Source organism: Lolium perenne, chromosome 2, assembly GCF_019359855.2.
Source record: "Lolium perenne isolate Kyuss_39 chromosome 2, Kyuss_2.0, whole genome shotgun sequence".
NCBI classification, from domain to species: Eukaryota; Viridiplantae; Streptophyta; class Magnoliopsida; order Poales; family Poaceae; genus Lolium; species Lolium perenne.
In genome coordinates this window covers 153574103-153590214 of record NC_067245.2, presented here as the reverse complement: position 1 = coordinate 153590214, position 16112 = coordinate 153574103, and positions in this window count along the sequence as shown.

Below are 16112 nucleotides of genomic sequence, written 5' to 3'. Positions count from 1 at the left end.
GTCTCTATGAATGGCTTGTCATGCCATTTGGTCTTTCAAATGCTCCATCTACTTTCATGCGCCTCATGAATCACATCTTGCGACCTCTCATTAGCAAGAGTGTGGTTGTCTATTTCGATGATATTCTCATTTATAGCAAAAATCTCGAGGACCATGTGCAACATGTGAGAGAAGTCTTGTGCATCTTGCGTCATGAGAAGCTTTATGCAAACCTTCCCAAGTGCACCTTTGCTCAAGACAAGTTGGTTTTTCTTGGCTTTGTGGTTTTCGCCAATGGCATTGAAGTTGATTCTTCCAAGGTTGAGGCCATCCACAATTGGCCCACTCCTACCAATGTTGGTCAAGTTCGAAGTTTTCATGGACTTGCCGGTTTCTACCGCCGCTTTGTGAAAGATTTTAGCACCATTGCTTGCCCTTTGAATGAGCTTACGAAAAAGAATGTTCCATTTGTGTGGGGCAAGGCACAACAAAAAGCTTTTGATGAGTTGAAAAAGAGACTTACCGAGGCACCACTTCTTGTTCTTCCGAACTTTTCCAAAACTTTTGAGATTGAGTGCGATGCGAGTGGACTCGGTATTGGTGGAGTGCTTATGCAAGATGGAAAACCCGTGGCATACTATAGCGAGAAGTTGGATGGCGCACGCCTCAACTATCCTATATATGACAAGGAACTTTATGCTTTGGTTCGTGTTCTTGAAGTTTGGCAACACTATCTTTGGCCAAAAGAGTTTATTATCCACTCCGACCATGAGTCTTTGAAATATTTGAAAAGTCAACACAATTTGAACAAAAGACATGCAAAGTGGGTTGAGTTCATTGAGTCCTTTCCATATGTAATCAAATACAAGAAGGGCAAGGACAATGTTGTGGCGGATGCTCTTTCCCGCAAACTCACCCTCTTACTCACCCGTTTGGATATTAGTGTTTTGGGTCTTGATGAAATCAAAGATTTATATGCTTCCGATACTTTCTTTGGCCCAATCTTTGCAAAGTGTTCTAGTGATAAGGGCACCGATGATTTCTATTTGCACCAAGGATTCTTGTTCAAGGGCAACAAACTTTGTATTCCCATGTCTTCACTTCGCCTTTTGCTCTTACAAGAATCGCATGGTGGTGGTCTTATGGGACACTTTGGACGAGACAAGACATATGCCATGCTCTCCACTCACTATTATTGGCCAAGAATGAAGCGCGATGTGGAGCGCCTTTGCCGACGGTGTACAACATGCTTACAAGCTAAGTCAACTTCCAACCCCTATGGTCTTTATACACCATTGCCTATTCCTCATGCTCCTTGGTCCGACATTAGTATGGATTTTGTGTTAGGATTGCCTAGAACCAAATATGGTCATGATTCCATTTTCGTAGTGGTTGATCGATTCTCTAAAATGGCACATTTCATACCATGCTCCCGAACGGATGATGCTTCACACATTGCTTCCTTGTTTTTTAGGGAAATTGTGAGACTCCACGGTGTACCAAGAAGCATTGTGTCGGATCGAGATTTCAAGTTCATGAGTTACCTTTGGAAGACACTAATGGCCAAGTTCAACGTCAAGCTTTTGTTCTCCTCATCCTCACACCCACAAACCGATGGGCAAACCGAAGTGGTGAATCGAAGCCTCTCAACACTACTAAGAATCCTTGCCAAGAAGAATTTGAAGTCATGGGAAGATTGCATCCCGCATGCGGAGTTTGCCTACAACCGCGCCAAGCACACTACTACAATGAGAAGCCCGTTCATGGTTGTCTATGGCTTTGAGCCTCCTACGGCGATTGACCTCCTTCCTCTAGCGCTACATGAGCAAGTAAACATGGACATCGACAAGCGAGCACAATACATCAAGAAGCTACATGAAGATACAAGGGCAACAATCGAGCAACAAGTTCTTCGTCAAGCAACACGCCTCAACATGAAGAAAATGGCACGGATCTTCAATGAAGGGGACCTAGTGTGGATACATCTTCGCAAGGACCGTTTCCCTCAAGAAAGAAACTCCAAGCTCAAGCCCCGAGGCGATGGTCCCTTCAAGGTCCTCAAGCGAATCAACGACAACGCCTACGTCATCGACATACCAACATCCAAGTACTTGGTGAGCAACACATTCAATGTGTCCGACCTCTCGCCATACCATGAAGATGAAGAGACGTTAGAGTCGAGGACGACTCTTTCCCAAGGGGGGGAGATGATGTGGCCCTACCCAAGGTCGATACTACATCAAGACCGACAAGCCCTCCTCGTGGTCCAATGACACGAGCTCGAGCCCAAGCCCTACACCAAGAGGTGAATTCGCTCCTCTCCATGTATGCTTTTGACACCCCTTTGGATGGCTTGCTACTTCATGCCAATACCCTATGTTCAATTAGGTACATCGACCAAGAAGCGAGCCATGAAGACCAAGCCAATGGAGAGAGAGCTGGAAATGATGAAGATGGAGCTACAGCTTCCAGGCCGGAACTTCCGCCCCCCAGGACCGGAACTTCCGGCCAGATGCCCTCCAGATGCCTTCCAGCGCCCAGCGAAATGGATCAGGCCGGAACTTCCGCCCCGAGGGACCGGAACTTCCGCCCACCGGAACTTCCACCCAAGTTCCGCCCAAGTTCCGAAAGTCCGCGAAAACCTTACTGGATGCTACTGCGGGACAACGGCGGAATTCCGGAACAAGGCCGGAACTTGGCCGGAACTTCCGCCCCTGACCGGAACTTCCGCCCAAGATGACCAGAACTTCCGCCCCATCGAACTTCAGCAAAACAGCACTTTTTAGCGTGTAACTTAACCCTTCGCCCCCACCTATAAATAGCCTTGTTGGCTCAGATCTGAGATTAGACTTGATGTGAAATTAAACCTAAGCTTAGCTCACCCTTGTGGGAACCCTACCTAGATCTTTGATCTTGTACCCACCCGGGCTCCTTATCGACTTGTCAAGATCTCTTTGGTGACTTCTACCGTTTGTTTGATCTTTTGCTTGCACTTCTACCTATTTGGTCTTTTGCTTGCACTTCTATCAACCTTCCGGTCTTTTCACCCTTCTAGATCTTGCGAGCTTCGATTTGTCGATCTCTTTGCGGGACTTCTACCGGAAGGTCTTTTCTCGCAACCTCTATCGAGTTGGTGTATCGGGCCAACGAGGGAAAACCGGTTTGTGTGTGTGTGTGTGTGTTGTATCCCCACGATTCCCCCTTTGCGTTCTTCGTGTTCATCGCGTTCATCCACCTGCCCCCACGAGTTCCACCCAAATCCGTGAAGATCGGGCACATCCTTGGGCTTAGCCCTTATCACTTTCATAAAGCTGATGATACTTGTTTTTTTATAACTTTTGGATCTGTTTATACTGTTATTGATGATTAGGAATAGACCGGCAAAACACTAGTAGGAAAACCCTTATAGGCGGAGCTTAGTTCTGTGGCGCACCACTAAAAATGCGCCACAGAATATTATTTTGTGGCGCACCATTCTGGGTGCGCCACAGAAATAGCTTAATTTTGTGGCGCACGCTTCAGCAGTGCACCACAGAAACTATGTGGGGCCCACATCCTGCCACCACCAATTATTACTGAAGGTATTTCTGTGGCGCACATGGCGTGCTGCGCCACAGAAATAACTCTTTCTGTGGCGCACGTGCTTCGGTGCGCCACAGAAGTAGTTGATTCTGTGGCGCACCTGCTCGGGTGCGCCACAGAATTAAGGTAACTTATATCATCTCGATCGCCCGTGCCCTCCCCCGCCTGTTCACCTCTGCCCTCTCCCGAGCCCCTCCCCTCTCCCCTCTCCCCTCTCCTCCGTCGCCTGGATCCGCCGCGCGCCGCCGTGGTCGTCGCCATCGCCGTCGCCGCCGCCTTCCTCCGCGAGGGGCGCATGCCGCCACGGTCCTCCCATCCCCGCCACCTGCAGCACAAGCTGCCCCTACGGCGAGGAGGGGCCGCCGCGAGGAGGGGCCGCCGTCGCGGCAAGGTGGAGGAGCCGCCGCCTCCTCCTCCTCCACCCCTGCCGTCATCTTCAACCTCATCCTCCACCCCTGTCATCGGTGATCTCTCTCCCCTCCCCTCCTCTCCCTCTTAATTCCTCCTCCGCTGCCCCTATGGCTTGTGTTTGCAAGCTCTGATGATCATTTGATCACCAATTGGTTGACTAGTTAAGGGTACATGCTTCGCATGTTGGATAGAAACACATAATATGTTCGAGTGCCGTGATGAGTGCGGTGATGCAGATTTGATCAAGTTTATATTGTGTTGGAAAAATTGTGATAACACATTTTCCAAATATGGGAGTCTCTTTGCCACAATAAACCGAAAATTGGCACTGATGCGCCACTACTTTAATTAGCTATTGCATTAAGCTTAGAGGTGCTACCCTCGATCACCAGGATTATGTCCAAACATACAAGAATTTGAGGTAGCATTGATCGTTTTCTCTTCAAATTGTTGTTTTCGCTGAAAGTAGTCCACTACTCTCCAAAGATTGGAAAAAAAAGTTTTAAATCAAAAGTGAGGAGCCTCACCTGACCCTCCGGCCCAACGCCCATCATGCCCCAGCCCACCAACCAAACCCAAGCTTCCTCGCACAGGCACGTGAACCATCCCAGTGTGGCCCAGCCAGACGACATCCGCGCCTCCTCTAGCGAGCCGCCGCCTGTCTCTGTACCGCCGGCGCTGGCAGCCGCTTTCACCTGTCCTCTGCCTTGCCAGCCTCGTCTCCCTCACCCCGAGCTCAGTTCTCTCTTTCGGGCGAGCCCCACGCCGCGCCGGTCGGCCCCTGGCTTCGCCGCCATTTGCCCTGCTCGACCGCTGCCCCATGCGCCCCTTCCTCGCGTGCCGCCGACCTCGTACTGGCCACACGCGCCTCACCAGCCGCCCTCCTTCTCGATCTCTCCTTGCACAGCTCCGCGGCCGGGAGCCCGACGTCCTCGCCTCCACCTGCGGTCGACCTTGCCCAGTCCAGGCAGCGGCCACGCCTTGCGCCGCTTCCACATGGTACTCAGGCAATTAGCAAACGTTCCCAGCCAACGCTCTGCTCGCCTCCTTGCTCCGCCTCCCTCACATGCTCTCTCCTCCCCTGGTTCCATTCTCGAGCGCCCGCAGGGCCGCCTTGCACGCGTTGCTGGTCCTGCCTGCTCGGCTCTGGAGATAGGAGGCGGGCTCGTTTGGAGTTTGGACGGACGAACCATCCAGAGAAAACCACAAACTACCGCTACTGGGTCCCAGGTAGTCAGTACGGGGTGCAGCCAAGTCAAATCAAAGAAGTGGCGAATCCTTGCATTCATGGCCGTAGGATACACATGATCCGACGGTTTCAGCTATTCCTATCTAACATGTTTCAATTGTGAACCATCCGATTGAAATGATCCGACGACTGTCATGCTTCCTTATTGGTACACTATATAGGAGTATAGATAATTACTTACTGCTTTCTCTATCTATGCATGTTGCTTGATATACTGTGTTGTTGCTTGATTTGTATAGCTTCTCACCATGTACTGGTGGTTGCTTATGCTTTGAAAAGCATATGAATGGATGCATGATGCTTGCCAAGCATCCCTGTTGCCTAGCAGTTGACTAATTCATTTATCTGTGAAACTTTATCTTGTTGATGTAGATAATTGAGATGAACTACTTTGCAGTAATGATTCTATTACTGTATTTACTTAAGCTAGATGGATGCCAACTATTGTTGGGGACCCTAGCTTCATTTTGAATCCTGTTGGTTAATGATAAGTGTGTAGGCTTGGTGGTTTGGATGGTTTGGTGGTTGAATTGGCCTTTGCAGTCATGAACTGCTGGCTTAGGTAGCTCCCACTACTATTGGCTTGTTGGGAAAATGATACATGCTTGCTGGGTGATCATATTTGATTGACATTAGCTTTTGATGTAGAAAATACTCGCAGATATATATAATCCGCATTTATCTGATGGTTTTAAAAGGACTAGTGTAGTCTATGTATTCTTGGTAAATCATCTGGGATGGTTTCCTTCCTAGTTCCATTTGGAAGATGCTACTATTCAATTGGTTGGCATAACCATGGTGACTTGAGTTGGTCAAATTCCTGGTCCTTGCCATTTGTACCAGGCTTCACTTGGTCTATGATTAAATGATGACCAAACATTGTTATTCCACCCTATGTGCTTGTGTTTGACATGGTTGTTGCTATGTCTCTGTACATATTTACTTGATGGATTCTTGTGAGCTTATGGTATGCTACTATGCTACTTGTGGGCTTGTATACATACATATTTGTAGTTGCTCTTGGTTGGCCTAAGAATGCTCCCTGGCCAGATGCTTGATGTCTTGGCTCAGCCAATGATGCAAAGGCTGAGGCAAAAACTTGGATAAGAACGGATACTAAAATGTGTGATTTAAATGGAATGCTTATGATGGTATACTAAAATAGAGATATCCACGGTAGGGGATCATGTAAATGAATGCCACTGTGGTATCCTTTGAAGAAAATGGGAAGTTTCTGATGGTTTAAAAGACTAGGTGATGCTAGGTTATTAAGTTGGCTGTCAAGGTTGGTTTTATCTGGTTAACTTGGATAGGCTATGTGTTCTTGCTTACTTATGCATATCCATCTCTACTGGATTGACTAGTGATACGTCTCCGACGTATCGATAATTTCTTATGTTCCATGCCACATTATTGATGTTATCTACATGTTTTATGCACACTTTATGTCATATTCGTGCATTTTCTGGAACTAACCTATTAACAAGATGCCGAAGTGCCGATTCTTTGTTTTGCTGTTTTTGGTTTCAGAAATCCTAGTAAGGAAATATTCTCGGAATTGACGAAATCAAAGCCCAGGGCCTATTTTTCCACGAAGCTTCCAGAAGTCCGAAGACGAGACGAAGAGGGGCCACGGGGTGGCCAAACCCTAGGCGGCGCGGCCCCACAGGCCGCGCCGGCCCGTGGTTTGGGCCCCCGTGCCGCCTCTTGACTTGCCCTTCCGCCTACTTAAAGCCTCCGTGACGAAACCCCCACCGAGAGCCACGATACGGAAAACCTTCCGGAGACGCCGCCAACGCCGATCCCATCTCGGGATCCAGGAGATCGCCTCCGGCACCACTGGAGAGGGGAATCATCTCCGGAGGACTCTACGCCGCCATGGTCGCCTCCGGTGTGATGTGTGAGTAGTCTACCCCTGGACTATGGGTCCATAGCAGTAGCTAGATGGTTGTCTTCTCCCCATTGTGCTATCATTGTCGGATCTTGTGAGCTGCCTAACATGATCAAGATCATCTATCTGTAATTCTATATGTTGCGTTTGTTGGGATCCGATGAATAGAGAATACTTGTTATGTTGATTATCAAAGTTATATCTACGTGTTGTTTATGATCTTGCATGCTTTCCGTTACTAGTAGATGCTCTGGCCAAGTAGATGCTTGTAACTCCAAGAGGGAGTACTTATGCTCGATAGTGGGTTCATGCCTGCATTGACACCGGGACAAAGGATGAAAGTTCTAAGGTTGTGTTGTGTTGTTGCCACTAGGGATAAAACATTGATGCTATGTCTAAGGATGTAGTTGTTGATTACATTACGCACCATACTTAATGCAATTGTACATTGCTTTGCAACTTAATACCGGAGGGGTTCGGATGATAACACGAAGGTGGACTTTTTAGGCATAGATGCAGTTGGATGGCGGTCTATGTACTTTGTCGTAATGCCCAATTAAATCTCACTATACTCATCATGATATGTATGTGCATTGTCATGCTCTCTTTATTTGTCAATTGCCCAACCGTAATTTGTTCACCCAACATGCCGCTTGTCTTATGGGAGAGACACCTCTAGTGAACTGTGGACCCCGGTCCAATTCTCTTTCTTGAAATACAATCTCTTGCAATACTTGTTCTCTGTTTTTACGCAAACAATCATCTTCCACACAATACGGTTAATCCTTTGTTACAGCAAGCCGGTGAGATTGACAACCTCACTGCTTTCGTTGGGGCAAAGTACTTTGGTTGTGTTGTGCAGGTTCCACGTTGGCGCCGGAATCCCTGGTGTTGCGCCGCACTACATCCCGACGCCATCAACCTTCAACGTGCTTCTTGGCTCCTCCTGGTTCGATAAACCTTTGTTTCTTTACGAGGGGAAACTTGCTGCTGTGCGCATCATACCTTCCTCTTGGGGTTCCCAACGAACGTGTGAGTTACACGCCATCAAGCTCTTTTTCGGCGCCGTTGTTTGGGAGATCAAGACACGCTGCAAGGGGAGTCTCCACTTCTCAATCTCTTTACTTTGTTTTTGTCTTGCTTAGTTTTATTTACTACTTTGTTTGCTGCACTAAATCAAAATACAAAAAAATTAGTTGCTAGTTTTACTTTATTTGCTATCTTGTTTGCTATATCAAAAACACAAAAAAATTAGTTTACTTGCGTTTACTTTATCTAGTTTGCTTTATTTACTGTTGCTAAAATGGCCAACGCTGAAAATACTAAGTTGTGTGACTTCACAACCACAAATAATAATGATTTCTTATGCACACCTATTGCTCCACCTGCTACTACAAAGCAGAATTCTTTGAAATTAAACTCGCTTTATCGAACCTTGTTATGCGAGAGCAATTTTCAGTGTTAGTTCGATGATGCTGCTGCCCATCTTAATAATTTTGTTGAACTATGTGAAATGCAAAAATATAAAGATGTAGATGGTGATATTATTAAACTAAAATTGTTCCCTTTCTCATTAAGAGGAAGAGCTAAAGATTGGTTGTTATCTCTGCCTAAGAATAGTATTGATTCATGGACTAAATGCAAGGATGCTTTTATTGGTAGATATTATCCCCCTGCTAAAATTATATCTTTGAGGAGTAGCATAATGAATTTTAAACAATTAGATACTGAACATGTTGCTCAAGCTTGGGAAAGAATGAAATCTCTGGTTAAAAATTGCCCAACCCATGGGTCGACTACTTGGATGATCATCCAAACCTTCTATGCAGGACTAAATTTTTCTTCACGGAATTTATTGGATTCAGCTGCTGGAGGTACCTTTATGTCCATCACTCTTGGTGAAGCAACAAAGCTTCTTGATAATATGATGATCAACTACTCTGAATGGCACACGGAAAGAGCTCCACAAGGTAAGAAGGTAAATTCCGTCAAGAAACCTCTTCCTTGAGTGATAAGATTGATGCTATTATGTCTATGCTTGTGAATGATAGGACTAATATTGATCCTAATAATGTTCCATTAGCTTCATTGGTTGCACAAGAAGAACATGTTGATGTAAACTTCATTAAAAATAATAATTTCAACAACAATGTTTACGTAACAATTCTAGTAACAACTATAGGCCATATCCTTATAATAGTGGCAACGGCTATGCTAATTCTTATGGGAATTCTTACAACAATAATAGGAGTTCACCCCTGGACTTGAAGCCATGCTTAAAGAATTTATTAGTACACAAACCGCTTTTAACAAATCTGTTGAAGAAAAGCTTGGGAAAATTGATATACTTGCTTCTAAAGTCGATAGTCTTGCTGCTGATGTTGATCTTTTGAAATCAAAAGTTTTGCCTAATGAGAATCATCATAATAAAATTACTACTACAGCAAATGCCATCCAAGTTAGAATTAATGAGAATATAAGATTAATGGCTGAACTGCGTGCTAGGTGGGATAGAGAAGAAAATGAAAAACTAGCTAAAGAGAAGAATGTAGCTAAAGTTTGGACTATTACCACCACTAGTAATGCTAATGCTACACATGTTGCTGCACCTCCTACTATTAATAATAAAAGAATTGGTGTTAGCAATGTTTCCACTTCTAATGCAAAGCGAGAAACCGCTGAAAGCTGCTAAAAGCCGAAATCGCTGTGATAAAGTCGCTGAAATTTTTTCCAACATTGGGGATGATGATCCCATTGCTTTAGATTATAATGGTTTGAATTTTGATGATTGCCACATCTCTGAAGTTATAAAGTTCTTGCAAAAACTTGCTAAAAGTCCTAATGCTAGTGCTATAAATTTGGCTTTCACGCATCATATTACAAATGCTCTCATTAAAGCTAGAGAAGAGAAACTAGAGCGCGAAGCCTCTATTCCTAAAAAGCTAGAGGATGGTTGGGAGCCCATCATTAAGATGAAGGTTAAAGATTTTGATTGTAATGCTTTATGTGATCTTGGTGCAAGTATTTCTGTTATGCCTAAGAAAATTTATAATATGCTTGACTTGCCACCGCTGAAAAATTGCTATTTGGATGTTAATCTTGCTGATCATTCTACAAAGAAACATTTGGGTAAAGTTGATAATGTTCGCATTACCGTTAACAATAATCTTGTTCCCGTTGATTTTGTTGTCTTGGATATTGAATGCAATGCATCTTGTCCCATTATATTGGGAAGACCTTTTCTTCGAACTGTTGGTGCTATCATTGATATGAAGGAAGGTAATATAAAATATTAATTTCCTCTCAAGAAAGGTATGGAACACTTCCCTAGAAAGAGAATGAAGTACCCTTTTGATTCTATTATGAGAACAAATTATGATGTTGACACTTCGTCTCTTGATAATACTTGATACACACTTTCTGCGCCTAGCTGAAAGGCGTTAAAGAAAAGCGCTTATGGGAGACAACCCATGTTTTACCTACAGTACTTTGTTTTTATTTTGTGTCTTGGAAGTTGTTTACTACTGTAGCAACCTCTCCTTATCTTAGTTTTGTGTTTTGTTGTGCCAAGTTAAGCCGTTGATAGAAAAGTAAGTACTAGATTTGGATTACTGCACAGTTCCAGATTTCTTTGCTGTCACGAATCTGGGTCCACCTCCCTGTAGGTAGCTCAGAAAATTAAGACAATTTACGTGCATGATCCTCAGATATGTACGCAACTTTCATTCAATTTGAGCATTTTCATCTGAGCAAGTCTGGTGCCATTTTAAAATTCGTCAATACGAACTGTTCTGTTTTGACAGATTCTGCCTTTTATTTCGCATTGCCTCTTTTGCTATGTTGGATGAATTTCTTTGATCCACTAATGTCCAGTAGCATTATGAAATGTCCAGAAGTGTTAAGAATGATTGTGTCACCTCTGAATATGTTAATTTATATTGTGCACTAACCCTCTAATGAGTTGTTTCGAGTTTGGTGTGGAGGAAGTTTTCAAGGATCAAGAGAGGAGTATGATGCAACATGATCAAGGAGAGTGAAAGCTCTAAGCTTGGGGATGCGCCGGTGGTTCACCCCTGCATATATTAAGAAGACTCAAGCGTCTAAGCTTGGGGATGCCCAAGGCATCCCCTTCTTCATCGACAACATTATCAGGTTCCTCCCCTGAAACTATATTTTTATTCCATCACATCTTATGTGCTTTTTCTTGGAGCGTCGGTTTGTTTTTGTTTTTTGTTTTGTTTGAATAAAATGGATCCTAGCATTCACTTTATGGGAGAGAGACACGCTCCGCTGTAGCATATGGACAAGTTTGTCCTTGGTTTCTACTCATAGTATTCATGGCGAAGTTTCTTCTTCGTTAAATTGTTATATGGTTGGAATTGGAAAATGATACATGTAGTAATTGCTATTAATATCTTGGGTAACGTGATACTTGGCAATTGTTGTGCTCATGATTAAGCTCTTGCATCATATGCTTTGCACCAATTAATGAAGAAATACATAGAGCATGCTAAAATTTGGTTTGCATATTTGGTTTCTCTAAGGTCTAGATAATTTCTAGTATTGAGTTTGAACAACAAGGAAGACGGTGTAGAGTCTTATAATGTTTTCAATATGTCTTTTACGTGAGTTTTGCTGCACCGGTTCATCCTTGTGTTTGTTTCAAATAAGCCTTGCTAGCCTAAACCTTGTATCGAGAGGGAATACTTCTCATGCATCCAAAATACTTGAGCCAACCACTATGCCATTTGTGTCCACCATACCTACCTACTACATGGTATTTTCCGCCATTCCAAAGTAAATTGCTTGAGTGCTACCTTTAAAATTCCATCATTCACCTTTGCAATATATAGCTCATGGGACAAATAGCTTAAAAACTATTGTGGTATTGAATATGTAATTATGCACTTTATCTCTTATTAAGTTGCTTGTTGTGCGATAACCATGTGTACTGGGGACGCCATCAACTTTTCATTGTTGAATTTCATGTGAGTTGCTATGCATGTTCGTCTTGTCTGAAGTAAGGGCGATCTACACTGAGTTGAATGGTTTGAGCATGCATATTGTTAGAGAAGAACATTGGGCCGCTAACTAAAGCCATGATCCATGGTGGAAGTTTCAGTTTTGGACAAACATCCTCAAATCTCTAATGAGAAAAGAATTAATTGTTGTTGAATGCTTAAAGCATTAAAAGAGGAGTCCATTATCTGTTGTCTATGTTGTCCCGGTATGGATGTCTAAGTTGAGAATAATCAAAAGCGAGAAATCCAAATGCGAGCTTTCTCCTTAGACCTTTGTACAAAGTGCGGCATAGAGGTACCCCTTTGTGATACTTGGTTAAAGCATATGTATTGCGGTGATAATCCAGGTAGTCCAAGCTAATTAGGACAAGGTGCGGGCACTATTGGTACACTATGCATGAGGCTTGCAACTTATAAGATATAATTTACATGATGCATATGCTTTATTACTACCGTTGACAAAATTGTTTCATGTTTTCAAAATCAAAGCTCTAGCACAAATATAGCAATCGATGCTTTTCCTCTATGGAGGACCATTCTTTTACTTTCAATGTTGAGTCGTTCACCTATTTCTCTCCACCTCAAGAAGCAAACACTTGTGTGAACTGTGCATTGATTCCTACATACTTGCATATTGCACTTATTATATTACTCTATGTTGACAATATCCATGAGATATACATGTTACAAGTTGAAAGCAACCGCTGAAACTTAATCTTCCTTTGTGTTGCTTCAATGCCTTTACTTTGAATTATTGCTTTATGAGTTAACTCTTATGCAAGACTTATTGATGCTTGTCTTGAAGTGCTATTCATGAAAAGTCTTTGCTTTATGATTCACTTGTTTACTCATGTCATATACATTGTTTTGATCGCAGCATTCACTACATATGCTTTACAAATAGTATGATCAAGATTATGATGGCATGTCACTCCAGAAATTATCTGTGTTATCGTTTTACCTGCTCGGGACGAGCAGAACTAAGCTTGGGGATGCTGATACGTCTCCGACGTATCGATAATTTCTTATGTTCCATGCCACATTATTGATGTTATCTACATGTTTTATGCACACTTTATGTCATATTCGTGCATTTTCTGGAACTAACCTATTAACAAGATGCCGAAGTGCCGCTTCTGTTTTCTCGCTGTTTTTGGTTTCGAAATCCTAGTAAGGAAATATTCTCGGAATTGGACGAAATCAAAGCCCAGGGGCCTATTTTTCCACGAAGCTTCCAGAAGTCCGAAGACGAGACGAAGAGGGGCCACGGGGTGGCCAAACCCTAGGGCGGCGCGGCCCCACCCCTAGCCACGCCGGCCTGTGGTTTGGGCCCCCCGTGCCGCCTCTTGACTTGCCCTTCCGCCTACTTAAAGCCTCCGTGACGAAACCCCCAGTACCGAGAGCCACGATACGGAAAACCTTCCAGAGACGCCGCCAACGCCGATCCCATCTCGGGGAATCCAGGAGATCGCCTCGGCACCCGCCGAGAGGGGAATCATCTCCCGGAGGACTCTACGCCGCCATGGTCGCCTCCGGTGTGATGTGTGAGTAGTCTACCCCTGGACTATGGGTCCATAGCAGTAGCTAGATGGTTGTCTTCTCCCCATTGTGCTATCATTGTCGGATCTTGTGAGCTGCCTAACATGATCAAGATCATCTATCTGTAATTCTATATGTTGCGTTTGTTGGGATCCGATGAATAGAGAATACTTGTTATGTTGATTATCAAAGTTATATCTACGTGTTGTTTATGATCTTGCATGCTTTCCGTTACTAGTAGATGCTCTGGCCAAGTAGATGCTTGTAACTCCAAGAGGGAGTACTTATGCTCGATAGTGGGTTCATGCCTGCATTGACACCGGGACAAAGGATGAAAGTTCTAAGGTTGTGTTGTCTTGTTGCCACTAGGGATAAAACATTGATGCTATGTCTAAGGATGTAGTTGTTGATTACATTACGCACCATACTTAATGCAATTGTCTGTTGCTTTGCAACTTAATACGGAGGGGTTCGGATGATAACTTTGAAGGTGGACTTTTTAGGCATAGATGCAGTTGGATGGCGGTCTATGTACTTTGTCGTAATGCCCAATTAAATCTCACTATACTCATCATGATATGTATGTGCATTGTCATGCTCTCTTTATTTGTCAATTGCCCAACTGTAATTTGTTCACCCAACATGCTGCTTGTCTTATGGGAGAGACACCTCTAGTGAACTGTGGACCCCGGTCCAATTCTCTTTACTGAAATACAATCATCTGCAATCTTGTTCTCGTTTTCTGCAAACAATCATCTTCCACACAATACGGTTAATCCTTTGTTACAGCAAGCCGGTGAGATTGACAACCTCACTGTTTCGTTGGGGCAAAGTACTTTGGTTGTGTTGTGCAGGTTCCACGTTGGCGCCGGAATCCCTGGTGTTGCGCCGCACTACATCCCGCCGCCATCAACCTTCAACGTGCTTCTTGGCTCCTCCTGGTTCGATAAACCTTGGTTTCTTTCTGAGGGAAAACTTGCTGCTGTGCGCATCATACCTTCCTCTTGGGGTTCCCAACGAACGTGTGAGTTACACGCCATCAACTAGCTCAGGCTTGGCCTCTCTCTTGCCAGCATCACTTGGTTACTACCAAGTGATGAATAATCCCTTATGGTACCCCAGCTTTGTTTTGAACTCAACTGAGTAATGATAAATTTCTATTTCTTGTTGGCTTTGATGAAAATAGAGATATCCACAGTAGGGGATCATGTAAATGAATGCCACTGTGGTATCCTTTGAAGAAAAAGGACTGTTTCTGATGGTTTTAAAAGGCTAGGTGGTGCTAGGTGATTCAGTTGGCTACCAAGACTTCTCTCATCTGGTTAGCTAGGATATGCTATGTGTTGTTGCTTGTTTAGGCATATCTATCACTTACTGGATCTACTGGTTCTTGATTGGCCTCTCTTTTGCCAGCATCACTTGGTCTATATACCAAGTGATGAATAATCCCTTTGGAGCATCTTCTCCATGCATGCTATGTGTGTTTGAGCATCTTGACTTATGTCACCATGGTTGCTGGTTTGTTGGTGTTTTTGTACTTGCCGATGATTAGATGGTTGGTTGATCACTCGTACACTCGGGGGTGGAGCAAGTGAGGCTTGGTGTGATGGCACAAATATCAACTTGTGCATCCTACCTGGCCTCACTTACTCCATCCCTGGATGTTAATATTTGTTTCGACCAACAAAGTATGAGGCATATGATATCTAGTTGAGATACCACTTGGCTCTTTCTTCCATTTTAGTGCCGATGATTAGAATGTTTGGTCACCTATACGCCGCAATATACTTTGTAGACGAGCCCCCCTTTCCCTGGCCGCCGTTCCGTGAACGAGTCCTTGACGAGACAACAACGCCGACATGCCTCTCCGGCGCAGCACCACTTTCTTCTCTCGCCGTCGATGCGTGAACGGTCTTTGCATCAAGGACTCGTTCATCGGACAGCGAGGGACTGCCGTGGTTCGCGCCGGAGATGCAGATCGGCGTTGTTGTGTCGTCAAGCACCCGTTGACGGAACGCCGACCGGGGAAAGGGGGCCCTTCGCAAAGTATACGGCGTTGTATACCGCAACTATGGTTTACGACCATAGTATTTGTGTTGACCAACAATGTATGAGGCACTTATTCCATTTTGTCATTCCATTTGCTTTGAGATTTTCAAAATGCCGATGATTAAAATGTTTGGTCACCGTACACTCGGGGGTGGCGTAAGTGAGCCTGGTAAGATAGCACAAATATCAATCTCTTGTGCATCCTACCTGGTCTCACTTACACCATCCCTGAATGTTAATATTTGTGTTGACCAACAATGTATGAGGCACTTATTCCATTTTGTCATTCCATTTGCTTTGAGATTTTCAAAATGCCGATGATTAAAATGTTTGGTCACCGTACACTTGGGGGTGGCGTAAGTGAGCCTGGTAAGATAGCACAAATATCAAT